Source organism: Myotis brandtii, unplaced genomic scaffold, assembly GCF_000412655.1.
Source record: "Myotis brandtii unplaced genomic scaffold, ASM41265v1 scaffold268, whole genome shotgun sequence".
Taxonomy (NCBI): domain Eukaryota; kingdom Metazoa; phylum Chordata; class Mammalia; order Chiroptera; family Vespertilionidae; genus Myotis; species Myotis brandtii.
In genome coordinates this window covers 2083034-2090217 of record NW_005360187.1, presented here as the reverse complement: position 1 = coordinate 2090217, position 7184 = coordinate 2083034, and positions in this window count along the sequence as shown.

Here is a 7184-nt window from a genome sequence, read left to right as displayed (position 1 = left end):
GACACCCACCCACCCCCTGCCCCTCTCTCAGTGACACCCACCCAGCCTGTGCCCCCTCTCAGTGACACTCACCCACCCAGCCTGTGCCCCCTCCTCTCAGTGACACCCACCCAGCCTGTGCCCCCTCTCCCTTTGCTGGCTCAGCTGATGGATTACTTCTCCTCACGTGTGGGAGGTAATGGTTGGTCGGTGTTAATATGTCATCCAGTTGTGGTAACCTATTTCCATTTTAAACAGGTCCTCAGGGCCTGCCTGGACTAAGGAGTCCTCAGAACTCTTAGATCAGCCCTGAAACTTTCATTAGAGTTTTACCAGAAAACCATCAATTGTCCAGTTTTATCTTCAACTTATGTTTTTTTGGTTCCCTCTAGTAGAGTCTCAAATTGAGACCAGGTTAAAAAAAAATGGTATGCTGTGAAAACTTACTCTCTTTTGCCCTCTCGTGGCAGACTCTTGAACACCTCTTTTTAAATTTTATTTTATTGATTTTAAAATAAAAAGCTATTTTTCATTAAAAATGTGTTATTTATGTAAACATAATGGGTTCATTATCATTTTCTTTTCTACATACTTTATTAATTGTCCTAAAAGTTTTCATCTTAATTTTATTTTACTATTTTTAAAAAAGCAATGCTTTTATTGATTTTATAAAGAGAGGAAAGGAGAGGGATAGAGAGATAGAAACAGCAATGAGAGAAACAGTATAAAGAGAGGAAAGGAGAGGGATAGAGAGATAGAAAGAGCAATGAGAGAGAAACAGCGATCGGCTGCCTCCTGCACGCCCCCAACTGGGGATCGAGGCCTTACCCTCACTGGGAATTGAACCAGTGACCTCTTGGTTCCTGAGTCAATGCTCAGCCACTGAGCCACACCAGTTGGGGTCTTATTTTTATTTTAATTTCTTTTAAAATTTTTTAATTTTTATCCTATATAATAAAGAGCTAATATGCTAATTAGACCGAATAGCAGAACAACTGTCTGGATGACCGTCCAGATGACCTTCCAGATGAAGCCGGTGCTGCGAGGGCCGAGCCCCTTGCATGAATGTTGTGCATCAGGCCTCTAGTTTTTAATAAAATACTTAAAGCATATAGAAAAGTGTGCAGGCAATACCAAAATTTTCATGAACCCATCACCAAGCGCGCGTGTGCACGCGTGTGCATGTGCTCTCTCTCCCCCTCCCCCCTTCTTCCTCCCTTCTTCCTTTCTGTGATATTTTATTTTATTTTATCTTTTTATTTCCATTGTCCACCCCCTCCTCTTTTGCATCCATCAGCTTGTTTCCTATATCTATGGGTCTGTTTCTGTTCATTTACTTTGCTTTTTCTACATTCTACATATAAGTGAAATCATACTGTATTTGTCTTTCTCTGTCTGACTTATTTCACTTAGCATAATACCCTCAAAGTCCATCCTTGTTGTCACAGATAGCAAGATTTCATTCTTTTCTTATTGCTGAATAATATTTCTTTATATATATAATATATAAAATAGTCCAATTTTATCATATATATTACATATGTAATACATGTTATATTATATATGTAATATCTATAATAATAAACATAATTTGCGCTAATTAGACCGGATATCCTTCCAGACATCCTTCCAGACGAAGCCGGGGCTGTGAGGGAAGCCCTGGTCCTGGGTGCCCGCCAGTAGCCAGAGGGAAGCCTGGGTTCTGGTGCCTTCCGATGCCAGAGGGAAGCCAGTGCCGGCAGCTGGGAGAAGGAACGCCTACTCTTGCACGAATTTTGTGCATTGGGCCTCTAGTATATATTACATATGTGGTTCGTATGTGTATATATACACGTCGTCTTTAGCCATTCATCTAGTGATGTACATCTAGGTTGCTCCCATTTTTTAGCTATTACTAGTAATGTTGTAATGAACATAGGGGTACATATATCTTTCTGCATTAGTGTTTTGGATTTCTTCAGATAAATACCCAGGAGTGGAATTGCAGGTCATAAGGTAATCCTATTTTTAATTTTTTGAGGAATCTCCATACTGTTTTCCACAGTGGCTGCACCAGTCTGCATTCCCACCAACAGTGCAGGAGGGTTCCCTTTTCTCCACATCCTTGCCAACACTTGTTGTTTGTTGATTTTTGATGATAACTTTTATGACAGGTGTGAGGTGGTATCTCATTATGGTTTTGATTCACATTTCTATGATAATTAGTGATGTTGAGCATCTTTTCATATGTCTGTTGGTTATCTGTATGTTCTCTTTGGAAAAATGTCTACTTAGGTCCTCTACCCATTTTAAAAATGTATTGTTTGGGTTTTGGGTGTTAGTTGATATGAGTTCGTTATATATTTTTAATATTAAACCTTTATTGTATGTATCATGTATAAACGATGAGCGAGAAACATCGACCAGCTGCCTCCTGCACACCTCCCACTGGGGATGTGCCCGCAACCAAGGTACATGCCCTTGACCGGAATCGAACCTGGGACCTTTCAGTCCACAGGCCGACGCTCTATCCACCGAGCCAAACCGGTTTGGTGTCTTTTCATTTTGTTGATGGTTTCCTTTGCTATGATCTGACTATTGGATCATAGTCCCATTTGGTTATTTATTTATTTATTTATTTAGTCTACTTTGTTCAAGGAGATACAATATCCAAAAAGATATGGCTAAGCGTGGTGTCAAAGAATTTATTGCCTATGTTTTCTTCTGGGATTTTTATGGTTCATGTCTAGCCATTTAATTCTTTAATCCATTTCGAGTCTATATTTGTATGTGGTGTAATAAAATGGTCCATTTTCATTTTTTTGCATGTATCTGTTCAGTTTTGCCAACACCACTTATTGAGGAGACTGTCTTTACCCCATTATATATTCTTGCCTCCTTTGTTATAGATTAATTGACCATATAAGCAAGGGTTTATTTCTGGACTCGCTATTCTATTATATTAATCTATATATCTGTTATTATACTAGTGCCATAGATAGCTACCATGATTATTGTTGCTTTATAGTATAGTTTGATATCAGGGAGCATGATACCTCTCACTTTTTTCTTTCTCAAGATTCCTTTGGCTATTCTAGGTCTTTTGTGGTTCCATATAAATTTTATGATTAGTTGTTCAAATTCTGAGAAGTATACATTGATATTTTAAAAGGTATTGCATTGAATCTGTATATTACTCTAGGTAGTAAGGACATTCTAACAATATTAATCTTTTTTATTGTTTAAAGTATTACAAATAGTAGTACATGTCTCCGTCCCCCCCTTGCCCCCCTCCAAATATTAACCTTTTAATCCATGAGCAAGGTATATCCTTCCATTTATTTGTATTTTATTCAGTTTCTTCTGTAGCTTAATAGTTTTTAGAGTATAGGTACTTTTTTTTAACTCTTAAATATATTCCTAGGTATTTTATACTTTTTGATGCAGTTGTGAAGAGGATTTTTAAAAATTTCTTCTTTTGAGCATTATTGGTGTATAGAACTGCAACAGATTTCTGTATATTGATTTTGTATGTTGCAACTTTACTTAAGTCATTTATTCCTATATTTTTTGGGAGGAGCCTGTAGGGTTTTCTGCAGATACTGAGAGTTTTACTTCTTCCTTTCCCATTTGGATGCCTTTTATTTCTATGTCTTGTCTGATTTCTCTGGCTAGGACTTCCAGTGCTATGTTGAATAGAGTTGGTGGTAGAGGGCATCCTTGTCTTGTTCCTAATCTTAGAGGAAAGGCTTTCAGCCTTTCACTATTGGGTATGATGTTAGCTGTGGGTTTGTCATATATGTCTTTTATTACGCTGAGATATGTTCCTTCTATGCCCACTTTGTTGAGAATTATGTGTTGTTGTTGTTGTTGTTTTGAAACAAATGGTTTATTTGGTGACAAGGAGTAGAAAGGAATTCTTAATTCATCTCTTCTGCTGACTGGACCACAATGGTCAAATGGCTAGCAGCACACAACAATTCCCTCGCAGGCTTTCATCTTTTGCAGAAGTTCAAAGATGCCTGAGTTTGCATACGACTTGCAATTATTATTTTCTGGTCAGAAGTGCCAGCTGCTGTGGTTTCCAGTGCATCAGCAGTTGCTAAAGTCTCCTTGCCTCTAGGTTTCACGGCAGGAAGCAGACGGACTTCCTTGATGTTATTGGCCTGCGAGAAATATGGTGACTTGTTAATGCCCAGGCCCCAGCCAGTTGTGGGGGAGCCCGTATTCCAGCGTGGCCAGAAGTTTTCATCTATGAACGTGGTCTCATCATCGCCAGTGGCCTTGGCCTGGGCCTATTGTTTGACAAGCTGCCATGGCCACGTGGGGTGATTTAGCTCGGTGCAGGCATTGCATATTTCCTTCTTCATGACGGACAGCTCAAAGCGCTTAGTCAGATCCTTATTGTCTGTGGGTGATCACAGACGAATGTAGGACTGATGCTTATCACTTCCAGGCACTCCTCAACTAGCTTATCAAGGAGCCTGGCTGTGGTCCGAGGTAGAAGGCATTCGACAGCTTTTGACAGCTTTTGCCGCACAGATATCATCAAGAATTTTGCAAGGTTAGTTTCTGGCAGGGCTTTCTCGAGCTCTTCTACTGTGCTGATTCTCTGGGAGGGTGGGGTGGAGTCAGTCTGGTAGGCTTGGTCTTCCGGGCCATCTGGATGGTAGCCATCTGGATGGTAGGTGACCTTTTAACTGTCTATAATGTACTTCAACATCCCTGAAACCATCTTCTCCGTGGTTTCCATGAGATTGTGGTAATTTGTGTAGGCCACGAAGAACTCAAAGGTGGGGACCTCAGGATTGTGAATCTAATCAATTTATTCATTCTGGTACTGGTGTCCACTTTTTAAAAAATTATTTTTATTATTTTAGAGAGGAAAGGAGAGGGAGAGAGAGATAGAAACGTCAATGATGAGAGAGAATCATTGATCGGCTGCCTCCTGCATGCCCCCCACTGGGGTCCAGCCCTGCAACACAGGCATGTGCCCTGACCTGGAATCAAACCATGACCTCCTGCTTCATAGGTCAATGCTCAACGACTGAGCCACACTGGTTGGGTGAATTGGTGTCCAATTTTGTGAACATGGTCAATGCCATCAACCACAAGCATCTAATGGTAGAGTTCGGGAGCAGTTCTCATGTATAAATTCAGGTCCAGCTCATTGTGGTCCGTGATAAAAGGCTGGGCCATACCTCCCCCTGGAATGATGTTCATCAGGGGAGTTTCAATCTCTAGGAATCCCAACTCATCTAAGAAACATCTTATACTGTGTGATGATCTTAGAGCAGATGATAAATTTCTGCCTCATAATTCAGGATCAAGTCCAAGCATCTCTGATGATAGCGTGTTTCCTTGTCTTTGAGGCCAAAGTGAAAATGAGGTAACATATGCAAGCAAGGACACAGCAGTGCGATTTCTTAGGGAATGATGCTCAGATCACCCTCCTTGGTTTTCCCGGGATTCCCCTGAACTCCAATTATGTCTCCCTGACACTGTTATCGATATGGATAAACTCTTCTGATGAATAACTTCTGGAATTGGCCATGACTTGCCACTTGACCCCCTTTCCTCGAAGGTCACAGAAGATGAGCTTTACCTTGGAAGCTCTTGGGGCATGGGTCCTGCCTGCCACCTTTAAGGTGATGTCTTGTGGTAATTTGTGTAGGCCACGAAGAACTCAAAGGTGAGGACTTCAGGATTGTGAATCTAATCAATTTCTTCATTCTGGAACTGGTGTCCACATTTCTTCTTTTGAGCATTATTGGTGTATAGAACTGCAACAGATTTCTGTATATTGATTTTGTATGTTGCAACTTTACTTAAGTCATTTATTCCTATATTTTTTGGGAGGAGCCTGTAGGGTTTTCTGCAGATACTGAGAGTTTTACTTCTTCCTTTCCCATTTGGATGCCTTTTATTTCTATGTCTTGTCTGATTTCTCTGGCTAGGACTTCCAGTGCTATGTTGAATAGAGTTGGTGGTAGAGGGCATCCTTGTCTTGTTCCTAATCTTAGAGGAAAGGCTTTCAGCCTTTCACTATTGGGTATGATGTTAGCTGTGGGTTTGTCATATATGTCTTTTATTACGCTGAGATATGTTCCTTCTATGCCCACTTTGTTGAGAATTATGTGTTGTTGTTGTTGTTGTTTTGAAACAAATGGTTTATTTGGTGACAAGGAGTAGAAAGGAATTCTTAATTCATCTCTTCTGCTGACTGGACCACAATGGTCAAATGGCTAGCAGCACACAACAATTCCCTCGCAGGCTTTCATCTTTTGCAGAAGTTCAAAGATGCCTGAGTTTGCATACGACTTGCAGTTATTATTTTCTGGTCAGAAGTGCCAGTTGCTGTGGTTTCCAGTGCATCAGCAGTTGCTAAAGTCTCCTTGCCTCTAGGTTTCACGGCAGGAAGCAGACGGACTTCCTTGATGTTATTGGCCTGCGAGAAATATGGTGACTTGTTAATGCCCAGGCCCCAGCCAGTTGTGGGGGAGCCCGTATTCCAGCGTGGTCAGAAGTTTTCATCTATGAACGTGGCCTCATCATCGCCAGTGGCCTTGGCCTGGGCCTATTGTTTGACAAGCTGCCACGGCCACGTGGGGTGATTTAGCTCGGTGCAGGCATTGCATATTTCCTTCTTCATGACGGACAGCTCAAAGCGCTTAGTCAGATCCTTATTGTCTGTGGGTGATCACAGACGAATGTAGGACTGATGCTTATCACTTCCAGGCACTCCTCAACTAGCTTATCAAGGAGCCTGGCTGTGGTCCGAGGTAGAAGGCATTCGACAGCTTTTGACAGCTTTTGCCGCACAGATATCATCAAGAATTTTGCAAGGTTAGTTTCTGGCAGGGCTTTCTCGAGCTCTTCTACTGTGCTGATTCTCTGGGAGGGTGGGGTGGAGTCAGTCTGGTAGGCTTGGTCTTCCGGGCCATCTGGATGGTAGCCATCTGGATGGTAGGGGACCTTGTAACTGTCTATAATGTACTTCAACATCCCTGAAACCATCTCCGTGGTTTCCATGAGATTGTGGTAATTTGTGTAGGCCACGAAGAACTCAAAGGTGGGGACCTCAGGATTGTGAATCTAATCAATTTATTCATTCTGGTACTGGTGTCCACTTTTTAAAAAATATATATTTTTATTGATTTCAGAGAGGAAGGGAGAGGGAGAGAGAGAGAGATAGAAACGTCAATGATGAGAGAGAATCATTGACT